Source organism: Bombus huntii, chromosome 13 (genome assembly GCF_024542735.1).
Source record: "Bombus huntii isolate Logan2020A chromosome 13, iyBomHunt1.1, whole genome shotgun sequence".
Classification (NCBI taxonomy): domain Eukaryota; kingdom Metazoa; phylum Arthropoda; class Insecta; order Hymenoptera; family Apidae; genus Bombus; species Bombus huntii.
Window position 1 is genome coordinate 10431446 of NC_066250.1, and position 15599 is coordinate 10447044.

At 38.7% G+C, this 15599-nt stretch overlaps 1 protein-coding gene across 1 annotated transcript in view; it reads left to right on the plus strand.

The window, feature by feature from the left end:
* LOC126872666 (serine/threonine-protein kinase fray2-like) overlaps positions 1 to 15599 on the plus strand; it is a 306704-nt gene that overhangs the window by 131412 nt on the left and 159693 nt on the right. The window lies entirely within an intron of this gene.

Sequence of the window (15599 nt, forward strand, 5' to 3'; positions counted from 1 at the left end):
AGCACGCGCTACGGATATAATTGAGAGCGCTAAAAGGCGGTTCAGAGAGCCGACTGATAGGAATATGCTAAACGCACCGGACACATCATATTCAGATCTAGTCGCAAATGAAGTTGCGCTACGGAAAATTCAATTACCTTCTTTTTCTGAACCCTTCGAAGATTGGCCAGGGTTTGCGGATCAATTTCGCTGCACAGTTCACAAGAATTCACGGATTGACGACTGTAAGAAATTGATGTATCTCCGCTCTTTTCTAACGCAGGAAGCGGCTAATGCAATAGCATCGACTTTAAATACAGCTTTCAATTATCTTGTCGCATAGGAAATTTTGGAAATGCGATACAACCAAGCGGCAAAAATCAGAACCAACGATTTGAAAGTATTGTTCGATGTATCTCCTTCACAGCGGCCATCGCGCCAAGACATAGAAGCCTATGTAAACGAATTACAAACGCATTACAAAGCATTGCAAGCACTCAACCAGCCAACGGCGGATACCGTGCTACTATATTTGATTACATCCAAGCTAGATCATGACACACAGTTACGATGGAAGGAAAGAATAGACCACAAACCCTTTCCAAGCGTCGGAGAACTATTCCACCATTTGCACGATCGCTGCAATGTATTAAGGCAGATAGGCTCTACATATCAAACACCATCACACCCTACAATCCTTCCGTATAATGTACGTGTCAACAACCAAGAGCGGTATACGCAATCTGACGTCAAAGCAGACCCTCGCCGCCCAATCTCCAATCACGTGCAATTTTTGTAACAGATCTCACACAGTACAAAACTGCAAATAATTCTTATCGCTGTCAGTTTCCAGGAGATCTAAACTAACGAGAGAGAGAAACCTCTGTACCAATTGCCTGCGTAACACACATTCCTTGAAGGAATGTACATTTGGTAGCTGCATGTAAAAGACACCATACTGTCTTGCATGCTAATATAGATAAATCAAGGCAGCCAAATCGAACTAATTTAGCATGTCTATCACCGAAGATGTTTCGAATGTTATTTTATCTACAGCCGTCACAAATATCGGTGATCAGAGCTGGAAAATATAACGGTGGAGAGTCCTGTTAAACTCCTGCTCACAGGCATATTTGTTGACTAACGACACATAGAGGCATCTAGGGTTAACCACACAAAGAGCCGACGTACTTCTATGTGGCACCAACTAGATGACCTGATACATTAATCAAATGACTCGAGCGAAAGTTCACTTGCGAATCAGTGAGAATACGGCAGAGTTAACATTTTTGGTAATGGACAAGGTGTCGCAATCAGTTCCATCAGAAGATATTGATGACGATGAGTTAGATTTATCAAGAAATATTCCATTAGCCGATCCAGAGTTCCATCGGTCAGCTGGCGTTGACGGCCTCATTGGACCTCAACTGTTTTGGAACATCCTTCGCGGAGGAAGGGTCAACTTAGCAGATAAACACATGCAATTACGGAACGCAGAAATAGGTTGAATTGTGACGGGCGAGACAGTCACGAAGAAGCCACCACACATAATAAATGTGGTGTACGATTCGAAGTTCGCCCGGAGATAAGATTTCGGATTACGAAGGTAATTGAAAGACTACCGATCAGTCGCATCAACCTGGTCTCCCAACGACAAATTCGCTAAATACTTCCTTGCAAATTTCCAGCACGATGGCACGTTCCAGAAACAAACTAAGCTTTAGGTCGGTCAATGCAAAGCGCAACAGCCCTCTGACAACTGAGTCAAAGCAGGGTAGTCCGCTTTACGCGGAACAAGAGGACGATATCACGCCGAATGCGACGACTATATCAAGAAGCAAACCTTGGAACAATCTAACAACGAATAAATATCGACACAGTGACCCAGGATGTCTACAAACGCCAGTAGGTGAAAGCTCAATCATCTGCGTCCAATCGACTGGGAGGAATTGAAAAAGCGGAAGAAAAGCCACCTTTGATCTCGTCTTCCGTGGTTACTCTGTTCAAGAGACTCGGCACCAAAGATCCAAAGAATAACCAAGATGCCCAACGATACTTCCTCGGCGGTGGATTACAGCGGAGAATATACGAGCAACGAAGGGGATGACTGCTATCCGGATTGCTTAAAATACATATAGAAAATCAGCGAATTGAACGATAATTTACAGCGACTACACATCGGATTTACAAAAGTTAGCAACCGACTTAGTCCTTTATCTCTAGGGAGAGCAATAAAATCTAACGAGTATTTGAAACAATTTGCAACCTTGGATTCGATTTTGAAGAAGATCAACATCGAAATTGATAAGTGTAAATATGAACGAGATGGTCTACTCGAGGAAATCAGAAACTCTAGAAATACAACTAGCCGGAAACGACGGAACTCAAGAAAGACGCGCTAATTATATTAAAGAAAGACAGCACCCATCCACTTCGGTGGCCTGTGGTTCAGATAATAAATCTACACCCAGGAACTGATGGGATCATCCGAGTAGTTACCGTAAGAACAATTAATGGAGGATACAATCGCAGGGTCAATAAAATAGCCCCATTACCTATCGACGACGATAAACAGGAAGATACGGAATAAATATACATCATTACCGGCAACGTTTGAACGGGACCGTTTAAGGGGGGGGCGGTATGTTCTTCTTTGGAAAAGCCCGAATTACATGTCCTCCCCGAGCTACAAACCTGATAACTCAGAAGTTAGGGGAAAACCCAGGGAAAATCACCGGCCGGAAAGGCACGATGGACGGATGAGACTCAATGGCTGGTGGGGAGTATCAACAAAATACGAGGACAGTCATCAACAGAGCGTCGAACCGTGCGGGTAAAATACTGGAGTCTCAACAAGATCTTACAACCGTCGTGTTCAGATCACCAAACATTGATTGTATAAAACAAGTGCAAATAAAGTGCCAAATTACACTAACACTTGATTTATTAAACCTCCTTCACCTTGAGTGTTAATTCATTCAAGATATATCGACCGATCGGTTGAACCTGACCAGTCGCTCTTTAGTTCATAATGCAACACCAATCTCTGTAGAAAATAAGATTAGCAAAGACTTAGTACTTAATTGTAATATTTGTATAAAAAATTCTACAATTTAAAAAAGAAAAACAATTGAGGCTGAAAGCAGTAGTATATATATGTCGGGTTATCATTAGAGTTAGGGGTGTATAATGAATCTTCACGTGAATCGTTGTGATATACTGTAGATGATATTTACTTGTACAAATGTGCTTATTACAGAGTGTAACAAGTAATAACGGCGATTGGATGATTGAGATGTCGATGACAAAGAAATTAGGTTCGATAACGAATCCACGGTCAACGGGATGACGAATGCGATACACGATTCAAGTGTGATTCAACGTACAAATAGAACTTATCTGAATGAACTGCCCTGCAGTCCAAGTGGAACTGCCCTCATATACTCCTCTCCGTACCTCTCGGCTCAATCTTTGTTTTTAAGGGGAGCTATATAATTACTCCATACCTCTGTTAGGTACACGTCCCTCCCGTGACCGTGGCTACGTTCAGCGACTCGTTATATCACTTCGAGCCCAAGCCCACTGTCATAAATCTCGGACCCCCATACTCGGATTAAATCATAAACAACTATTTCTGAGTTTTATTACTTAAGTACAGCTATAATAGAAAGTCTGAATTAAAGTATTGGGGACCTTCCCAAACATTCCAAAAGAAAGGCCCCGATGTCCTTTCATCTCCGACATATATGTGTCGGAGATGAAAGGACACCGGAGCCTCCCCTCTGGAACTTCGGGAAAATCCGTAAGATTGTAATTACAGCTTACAGTTGTAACTAAACAATTTGCCGTCATGCTGCCCAATTGTACTTGTTGGTGATTGGTGATAATAAACTTGGGCTCAAGGCGACCATCAGCTGCCGAACGTAGCCGCGGTCAACGGGACGGGCGCTTCATCTAACAAAGGTATGGAGCGATAGTATGGCCCTCATTAAAGGAAATACCCATAGAGGTATCTGAACTTTGGAGCTTCCTGTATCGTGTTCACTATCTCTGGTGTGAACTACTTTTATTTGTTTCTCAGAAGACTGCCTCCCACGTCGTCCGAGAGAAATAACACGAAATTGGAGACATCAGGAAAGAAATAAGAGGTATGTGATAGTTTCTGCAATCCTAGCATCTGTCCAGTGCAAAAGATGTAGTGGGAGTGAGAGAGAGGCCCAAGTGCATGCATATACTTTCTTCCTGCGCTTCCTCAAAGTTAGAGTTTGCGGCACACGTGAGCCTAACATAGACTTCCTTTACAATCTAATTGTGTTGGATCTTCATTCCGATATCTTTTCCTGTCAATTTCCATCTATTTCCGTGTCACTATTCGTTCTTCCCGCTTTTTTCACCGTATCCCTTACCTCCTCCACCTTTGCCATTCAGCACTCTTCACCTTCCTCTTCACTCAACATTCCTTAACTACTTCATACCAGCCTCACTTTTTCTTTCTCTGCACCTTTCGTATACGTGTGCCCACGTTTCCTCTTGTCCTCTTGCACACTCTATATTTCCTCCCCTCTTCCTCCCAATACCTCTTTCTCTCTCAACCCTCCTCTCTGATCGTTCTCTAACCTAAATATTGCAACGCTCTTCCATCTGCTTTTACATCAAACCTTCTCCTGTTATCCATTTGTACCAATTATTATATTTTGATTGCCTTATTCTTTCTCTTCTTTCTGTTATTCCTCCGTAACCTCCCCCCCCCCCCATTCTCTATTTTCCTCTTCAGCTCTTCTTCTTTCTTCTTCTTCCTTCTCTTCTCGCCTCCTTTCAGCATCTCCTTGCCAGTTCACTCCTCCCACCCTTCCCTCAACCGTTCTTCAAAATCCGCTTTCTTTCCGCTTTTTCCTTAACTTCGCTCTTAGAGTTCCACTCTAATTGTGATTAGATGTCAAGACTTAGATGTCCTCCATTTCACTCCTACGGTTTATACCTGATACCTCTCTGTAACTCTTTTATTCTCTTTTTTCGGTCTATTCCCAAATTTCTGATCCATACTGCATCGTTGACCAAACTAACCTATCAAACATTCATGCTTTCCTTCCCTAATTCTTTCTGAATGTCCTTTTCTCATCCCCCAAACTTGCCTCAGTATCACCACTCCTATCCTTGTCTTATCCTTTAAGTGCTCCTCCTGTCTTCTATTCTTTTGAATATTATGCCCCGCATGTTTAATCGGTCTGGTTTCTGCCAAACTCCATTCTGCCAAACTTCTATCTCCAATCCACTTCCTTAACTTTTCCCTCTTTTCTTTTAAACCCATATATATGTCGGAGAGGGAAAGACAGCGGGATTTCCCGTTCGGAATGTTGGAAAAAACCCCAATACAGTAGTCCAGACTTTTACTATAGCCGCCCTTAAGTAATAAAAATAAGAAATAGTCTTAATGTTCCAATCTGACTTTATGACGATGGGTTTGGGCTCGAAGTGACATGGCAGGTCACCGGACGTAGCCACGGTCACGGGAGGGACATGTACCTGACAGAAGTATGAAATGATTATATGGCTCTCCTTAAAACAAAGATTAACCCGAGAAGCGGGGACAGGGGTATATAAGGGCAGCCTCTTTTGGATTAAGGGAGTTAGAGTTAGAGTTAGAGTTAGTTAGTTGGTTAGTGAGTCGTTGGACGAATTGCCGATTGAGTTATCGGGAAGTTGCCCGAATCGAGTAGCACGTTGATACTAGTCCTCCCGTGGACCGTGGATTCGTTATCGAACCTGAATTTGTTGTCACCATCATCTCGACCATCCTATTACCATTACTCGTAGCCTCTGGTAGTGTCCACATTCATACTGATAACGATTGGCTACATTCGCGACGGTAAAGTAAATAAAGGTTCATCGAACGCTCCAAAATGCCAACCTGACTCCGACATATATATAATAATGCGAGTTTTTTCTTTTTCTAGTGTGATTTTTCCCCCACCCATCCCCACTCACATAAATATTTACCGCATCTTTAACAAATTTTCGTAATTTTGTAACCTTTACAATTTTTTACTTGACAAGCTTTTTGTAGCGATGAATCTGAACTTGTTGATAGTTTTATTGCATGGTTTTTCCTCACGATCCTTTATATTAAAGTAATGTATGCATCATGTTTATAACAATTTTGTGAATTCTCTGTAAATTTTTACATACCATTTTGTAGATACCATTGCAAATTTATTGGTTCGTAAACGTTGGCTTCTTTCGCTCTTCTTATCAAATCGTATAAATCTCATAACTTCAGCAAAGTCATTCCTGCTCATTGCTTTTGAAAAAAATGCAAGTCTCCAAATTTTATTCCACAAATATGAGACATCTAAATTTTTTGCCTGATTTACACCGCGGGCACATAGCAGAGCAATAAATGCATCTTGTTTGGTTGCATCTAGCTCCCTCTTAGTCCCCAATACTCTAAATGCTTCTTCTTCCGTACATTTTATTAAATGATCCCTTATACGGTGATCAATGATAAGATAAAATGCCGTCTTTGCTTGTCCTTTTATTGTATGCCGTTTAGCATATCCCTAAAAATATTATGAACTGATGTCCTGCCAGGTTTGAGACTTGCATCTATCTCTTTTCAAACTGTTCCATCGGTCCCAGTCTCATTCTCTGCTGTCAACGATAATATCTTTCCTTTTTACCCTTACGTAAATGCTTATTTATAATATTCAATTCTGATTCGGTTGTAAATAGCTTTTCATGTGTTTCCTTGCCATTTTCAGTTGCTGAAGTTTCTTGTTCATCGCACACTGAACTGTCTTCTTCTATGTGCGTTATTTTTTTTATAATTTTATTTTGAGAGGTCTTAACATTTTTAGGGTAAATATTTATCCCAGAATAACACAATGTACGGAATACAAAATTATTGTCCATATACTGACGCGATCGCGAGCGAGTCAGTATATACCGAGTGACACGAATTAGCGATCAACATCTACGAATCGGGTTTTCCGTGAGCGAACATATACTATCGTTGCGCATACAGTTAACGAGCGTCTTTTGTACTTTTATTTATTTATTTGTTTAACTTATTCCAAATATATTTGACGGGTTACAACAGCAATCTCTTGCTCTCGTTATTTTAGTATTTGTTACGCCACGAAGCTTACTATAGGTCGTACTTCTAACCGTCGCTCGCGGTCATTACAGTGTAGCAGACAGATCGTCTCATCTGCTCGACGGAAAATATACAATGTATCGACGAGCGTGTGACATCAATCACATCTCAACCTACATCAGTGATAAGACATCGACCGCCGACCTTCGGACACTTTTGGACACATCACCACCTTATCATCATAGCATACACCAAGGCTGTGACGCACCTTAGTCCACATCAGAGATAGGATATGGACCCCCGACCTTCGGACATTTTTCCACATCATAACCTACACCTAGCCCCTCAATATCCTAAAATCAAAACGTATATAAACCGAAACTTCACCCAGCTCGGGCAGTTCTTGTTCCTCTTCTAGTTGCTGTACTCATACAACTCCTATTCTCCGGTTCGGTGTTATTTTGTAAGTGTTAACATATATAATAAAGTTTTATAAAGGAAAATAAGTAGTTGGGTTACGACTCAGCCTTCTGACTACCACCCAAGTACCAACTTTACGTGACAAGCGCATAGTTGTCACCAAGCAGCGAGTTGTAGAAACGTCGATTTCGGTCCGTTACTTCATACACATAAAGAAGATGGCATATGTGATCATAGGCGCAAACGGTGGCGTGATCCGAGCATAGTGGGGGTCGTCTTCCAGAGAAGACAACGAAAAGAATCGAAGGGCTATGAATCCCTTCTGAAGAATCAAACGTTATATATCGAGAGGTCTGATGATTAAAATTAAAGTCGCTTAGTCTAACGAATTCATCGAGAGATATCGTAAAGTCGGGTCGAATTTCTGTAACATACTAACTGTATTCATCTCTAAATAATTTGTGACGTTTTTAATATTACATTCATTATTGTTAAATATACAAGCTATATTAACTTGTTAATACAGTGTTAAATTCATTGAACCACCTCTGTTATCTTAATCGAAACAGGAGAACGACTATTTCGCGGCGTCGATTAGCAGAATCGTAGCGAGAATTTACGTCTCTCGCTGACGCGTTTTCCTCACGATCGCGTCTCTCCACGAATGGTCGTAACAGTATTATCAATCCTCGACCAATCCTCTACAAATCATAGACTCAATCTCGCCATTAGGAACGACTAGTGTAGTCTCGTCCGTGTGTTCGAATCGTTTACATCTTTTCCACAACATGAAGTAAGAGTAGTTCAAAATCCACAATAGTTCACAGAATTTTTCTCGGATTAATTCCCGTTAAACTTGAATAACGTTCTCTTATTTCTTGGCCGCAATAAAATTCCGAGGTATTAAATATTTTTAGGTTTTTGTAACATGTTTTTATATTTTTACCTCTGCATCCGAACTCTCTGGTAATTTCAGAACCTGATGACTGTTCCGATGCATCGCAGATTATATCTCTACTCCTCCATAATTGGTTCACAATTTGTGTAAATTTACTAGTCTTTATTTGAAAAAACACTACACAAGAAGCTAGTGCCAGACTTAACAATACATCATTTCAATTGTTCAGAACTCAATTGATTTAACAGAAGAATAACGTCTATAGACGGTGTTTATTACGAACAAGCATTTCATAGAGGGCGCATATAAGCGCTGTTTTGCCTTGTATTTGACTCTGTATCAGCCGTCATGGCAGTTAATTAGCCATAATGATAGCATGCGTATAGCATTAAGGATCAAGTCATGCAGCCGTAAGTTGCTATCTCATTTATGAAGAGCCATATATTAGGGCCACTTGTTGAGAAACACCAACTCGTGGTTTTGCAATAGATACAAGGTGTAAAGTTGCGTACTCTATTTTACAGGCGGCCACCCAAGAGGTGGGGAGAACCTAACTTCCTTCGTGGCCTTTCTACTACACTGAATAAACCTAAGTGAAGAAACTCAAATCCCACACTCAATGCAGGGCTACCACAAATAGGGTCCTTACTCTACAGTCCCGTTTAAATCATTTTCACTTAGTCGAAATCTCCTTAAGTAGTAGAAGACTGCCGCTGGTAAATATTAGCACCACATCAGATTTTGATTTGCTTAACGTAAATCATATAAGTAATACATTTCGTTACTAGTTGCTATTTTTTTCAATTATTTTTATTCAATAGAAACTAAAGTTACTTATAAATTAATGGTACTAATATACAGTAATATTAATATAAACCATAAACTAATATATTATAAACTGAAAATATTTTTTATTTTAGAAAGAAACAGTATTTCAGTTAATAAATAATTAAGTTTGATGATATTTATGTTTACCAATCGTGAGATGAACCCTTTTTTTACAGTGCACACAAATTAAATGAGCTCTTTTTCTCCTAGTTTTTTTACTGCAAACAAAGCATTCTCGCGAACTACGATCTAGCACTTTTACTAAACCAAACGTTCCCCTGCCCCCCTTATCAGAACGTTGAAAATGTTGCTTCTTCTTTTCTTCCATCCACTCGCGTTCAATTCCGAAAATAACTTTCGAAATGAATTGTAATCGAGTCATTGATTTTGCACCAACTATTTTTTTTGTAAATGAAAGCCATACGGCCGATTACGTTCAATGCCATCTTTTTCCAGTACTTCACTGTTTTTCGTTCATCGAGATAGATATACAGCATTTTATCAGATTCGCCGACACTACTCATAAAGATATTGTAAGAATGAAAAATAAATGGTTTTATCGAACGCATTTCTCATTCTTTCTACCGTCTTTTTGTTATTTAGCATCGAGGTCCAGATTTTTTTGTATACTCAGGGAAATCACGTTGTACATAAATTTCTTCGGCAATTCATGTTAATGTTAAAACGTATGTTGCGCGTCGAATTTGAAAAACATCACTATCACTATCTGAAGTATCCAAAATGCATTAATTTATTTCAATCTTTGTATAAACAATCGATAATCAAATGAGGAATGACAAAAAGGCGGGTACCAAGAGACAGTTAAACAGAAAAAAGATACGAAAGAATAAAGACCATTTGAACAGAGAAAATTATAATTCCTTGCTTCTATGTGTTAACCAAAGTTGCGTTTTACGAAGCAATTTTCTCAGGCATTATTTTCGAAAATAGTTGTTGAACATAATATGTTCAATGAAAATGTTGAGGGAAGAAGGAGATAGCGATTCATCAAGTGAGTTATTTTTGGTAATCGTTGGCATCATCTGAGAATGCCTCAAACAAAATAGCAAAATCTGATAAAGATAGTTCTCACTGTTCTGATCGTTCAATAAGTAATATTGGAACTAGTTATCAAAATGAGTGCTCCTCAATGCAACCGGTTGAATATTGTGCCTCTTACGAGTTATCTACGGTGCCAAAACAACGCGAGAGTGCTAAACTGTAACGAAGTGGAAGATTTTTATAGATGATTACTCGTCATGGATAAAATTTTTTAAACATCAGTGAATAAACAAATCTTTATGCTTTACAAGCAAGAATGACTTCCAAACGTTTACATAAATGGATACCAACGAACAAAAATGAAATAAAGCGTCAATTTAGACTGATGTTATGGATAGGATTCATAAAACTCTCATAACGTAAAAATTATGGACACACTTATAGTTCCCATGTCTGTACGCGAAAAGCTCTGGCTAAACAAAATATAGCATCATCAAATATCGTGATGGATTTATGTAAGGGTGTGTTTCATAAAGGCCATACCATATGTACTGATAAGTGATACAGTAGTGTGGATTTCGCGCATAAGCTAATAAAGAAAAATATGCATTTGATTGGTACACCACGAATAAATCGTAAAAAACCTAAATGAAATGACAACTAAATTGAAACGCGGAGAAGTTGTTGCGAAAGAAAATAGTAATGAAATTATAATTTTGAAATGGAAAAATAAAAGAAATGTTTTGGTCCTTTCTAAGAAAAATTCTAGCGAAATGGTAAATATAAAAACAAAAAGATGGTTTTGTTGCAAACCAAAAATGGTCGTTGAATACAATATAGGAAAAACCGCCATTGATCTTTCTGATAAAAGAAGTGCATATTGCTGTCCATTGAGAAAGACAATAAGATGGTACAGACAATTAGTTTTCGAGCTCTTTTTTAATGCAGCTGTTGTGAATGCCTTGTTTATGTTCCAAGATGTAAAAAGAAGAAAAATGCCAATATGACAAACAATTGGCAGAGATGCGTTCACATACCATTCAGATGAAAACATACTAATCCGACTGTTTAAGCGTCGCATTTGTTTTTCTAATGGCCTCGAGCAGTTGACCGCATATTGTCCGACTTCGGCAAATTTCAACAGTGCGCGATCGAATATAAATACAATACAAAACCATCTTTCGATACAAAAACAATCGACAGCGAGCTCCGATTGTACGCGCAGAAACCTTTATTAACTTTGAACGACTTGTTGTAAACAGTCCAAAATTAATGAATTTATGTGATCGTTCTTGTTTTGGGTGTATTCACCTAAACATCTTTCTAACAAATTGGTTAAAGTCAGGTCTTCATATATTGGCCGAATAATTTTTGGAACCTTTTGGTTCAAAGATAGTGGTTTGTGTTTATAACTCACAAGTCTGTTTTTCGCCTTTACATGTTGCCAAGTACATCATTTAGCAGACCGATAGTCAGGCTACAAATCTTCAAACATCATTGCTTATGTACTTTATTAAATCAGGACTCGTCCTAATAGCCAAGCCGTAATAACTTGTCAGTTTTTCTATCACTTTGCTCGTCTATTTTTCAATTTTTTTATCTACATTTTTTGTTTTTGTTTTTTTTTGGCATATTTAAGCCGCGTATACATTCATTTTTAAATGTGTGCAACGCATTCTTTTTTTAGTATAGGTGTCTCATTTCCATACGGATTTCCTTCTAAAAGCTACTTGAATGTTTTTGAATCTCCGTCTCCGATGTAATATTTCACTCTAAATCTGCATTCGGATCGTAGAAACATTTCCTTCACAGCATCAACTTCCAGGTTGCCTGCATTAACTTGATGATTTATTGTACACTGTTCTTTACGGTTCTTTAACTAGTTTCTATACTCTGTGGTACCTACTTTGTACTTTCAAACGTTGCATCATTGTAAGATATTTGATTTTATTACAGTATCAAGCACTTTATTACTACATGCCGAAGAATGAAGGAAATTCTCTTTTTTTCATGTTCCATCGCCAGAAATAGTTACCTCTAACGGTGGCCTACCTCTTTTGACGTTTTGTCATTTCTCACTTCCAATGGATTTTTCTGTTATTTTTCCTAAACTGTTACAAATACAGAGTGTATCTTTTTATCCCTTATCTTATCTATTGACGCTGATTCCTAATAATCTCATTTCAAATACTATTCAACGATTTATCGCATAAGATTTGTCAATTTTCGACATGAATCAATTTATTTTGCTCTACAGGAACATCGCACACTAATCTAGAAACTGAGACCGAGAGTACTTTTCTGGGAAAAAGTTCACTTTCTTCGTACACTGTTTATATACAACAAGCGTACTTGCAGTTCGTTAATTTTACCGAATCAATAACAGACGAAAGCATCGTTTACACAATTTCTTATCTTCACTGAAAATCTAGCTCTCATACGTATGTTTACTTCCTTTGTTTGTTCGTTTATTCTGCTATTTACAGTCAAACAAGATTGATGCATATACATTTTTTATTACGTTTTGAGAATATAGTCTTATAAAAACGATCAACGAAAGATATTGGATATCAACTGGGCTCAAGAATGAAAGAACGAAATAGGATGTTTTAATTATTTTCATATATCAGTATCTACTTTTAATGACCCGTTAAAAAGGGTGTAATGGGATTTAGCTAAACAAAATACAACTATCAAAATCTTTTTTCAATGATATATTCTTTTAATGCATCTCTGCCGCCATGTTGCTTTTCACAAATTTTTATCTTCATAATTTCTCGAGAAAACCTAAATGCAGACAGGCCCATCCATGTATCGCCGGTCCTTCAATCGAATAGTTACGCGGAAAAGGCCTGCGTAACCCTGGCAACGAGCGGTTGCGGAACACGTGCGTGGTGAAGCTAAGAGAAAAGACAAAGGGATGCTAAGAGAGAGAGAGAGAGAGAGAGAGAGAGAGAGAGAGAGAGACGAATTAACAGTCAGTGTTAGTTGAGAAGTCGCGGAGTGCGAATTGCGTTGTCGAGTGAGTGTGGTCTGCATGAGAGAGAGAGCGTTGGAACCGTGATGACGAGAGTTGTAAATTAACTATTTAGTTGTCTTAATTATAATGCGTTATTGTATTTAGTTCACGCTAAATAACCATCATTTCCTGTTTAACCAATATATATTTAGTCCATGTTTAAATAAATTAATAAATAAAGATCCTACATATATGTCGGGTTGGCGTTGGGATTAGGGTTATGGGTGTTTGATGAATCTTCACTGGAATTAGCGTTTATCGGTGCGGTACAACAAAGGAAAAGTTTATTAACACAAGTAGAGATATTACAGTATTAGTAATTAACCGCGATGATTCGGCACTCTCGACACTAATGACAATGGCCTCAGGTTCGATAACGAATCCGCGGTCAACGGGATAACGAATTTACTTCTTCGTCAAAGTCTAAGTTGGACTCTATGTTAAAACGTGAAGTAATCACTGCTCGTAAAAACGTTACTTAAATCGTTGATGAGATCGTACGAGAGAGTGTCTCCATCACGGTGACGCTGTAGAAGAAAACTATGATGGAGTGTGTCGAAGGGCACGAGATCATCGGATTCGTAGAGAAAAGCCTTATAAAATAATATATAAAACTTAGAAGTAGTTGTTTATGATTTAATCCGATTATGTGTGCCCGAGAATTATGACCATAGGCTTGGGCTCGAAGTGACACAGCGGGTCGTTGAACGGTCACGGGATGGACGTTTTTACCTAACAGAGGTATGGAGTAATTGTATAGTTCTCCTTAAACATATAGTTGACAGCACAGAGTACGAGGTACGGAGAAGAGTATATAAGTGCAGTTTGACTTGGACTTTGGAAGAAAGCACATTTAGTACTCCGTTGATCGTGGATTCGTTATCGAACCCAAGATCATTGCCATTAGCATCTCGAATATATAATTGCCACGACTACTTGTCAAATTCTGTAATAATCATATTTGTACTAGTAAATATCTTCTCTATTGCATAACAACAATGTCTAATCCAAATGAAGATTCGTTACACGCCTAACCCTAATAAGAACTCGACATATATATAGCAAACCTTGTTTTACTAACACGATTAAAAATTCTGTATTTATTTATGTCATTTCCACGGTTCATATGCAGTCTGCTCTATGACTCTTCTAGAAATACGATAAAAAAAGCGTATCGCCTAAGCTAATTGTAATATGCAATAATTAACAGCATTGTCAATACTGTTGAGGTTTTTCTCGATAGAATAGAGGGAACGCGTGGATGAATGTGTAATAGAAATATATTTAAGTAAGTATAAGTACAGTGTATGCTAATACAGATCCGAACGCTGGCAGCGTTACATTATAATAGAACTCCGAAGCCATGGGCCTGTCACGTAAACTTAAGGGTTGGTTGATGAAATAAAATAGATGAGTCGTAACACAACTATTTATTTATACTATTTATTATGAATTCAGCAATCACAATGTAATGCACACTGAATTAACATAAATCACAATTCACTCCAACCACGTTGTGTAAAACTTAGTTACAATGATACATTAAGTACGCGACTGTTATAAGGGTAGAGACCGGTAAAAGATATGTTGACTATTCTAAGGATACAGAATAAGTGAGTTTTACTAACGATACCGTGTCTGAGGAAGGCTAGGGGTGGGTGTGTCTAAGGACACGAGACTATCGGATTTGTTGATGACAATGTTGGTTAAGCAAGTGAGGGCAGTAGACACCGTCTCCGATTGGATAATAAGACGGTTGGTGGACCAGGAAGGGTTTTAGTCGCCCTCGCAAGAAAGTTGCTAACGGAACATACCAGATGTGAAGAAAACCAACTTTCTAGGCTAACACGTGGTAGACAATAAACGTAAAGGGAAATCCAAGACAAGAAATACTCGCTTGGTCCGAAGGACCTTAACTATTTAAATTCCAAGACCCCTGGTAGGTACTTAAGACTATTGAGGGTACGCGCCAAGGATGTGTAGACATCTGGGTGCCATTCTGTCCGCGGTATGTGGCCTGGTCTCTGATGCGAATTGACGTTACAGGCCTGTGGGTATTTATATAATTACGAAAGTTGGCCCGTCTATACCCCGCTCCACCATCTATACGTGGCATGTTCCTAGAAAGGCTATGATTTTGAGCTAAAGAATACTCAATGGCTTCAAGGATTAAGAAAACTAAATACTAGAGAAGATGTAGAGTTTTCCTAGAAGTGAGACTCACGTCAACAAATACGAATTTCTTTATCTTCCATAAGTTTCATGTTTATGGCGGATGCACCGACAAAAATTTTATCTGTTTCTATAGTGTTGAGGTTATTCGGTGTGTAAACAGAGAAAACACGTGGATAAATTGTAAG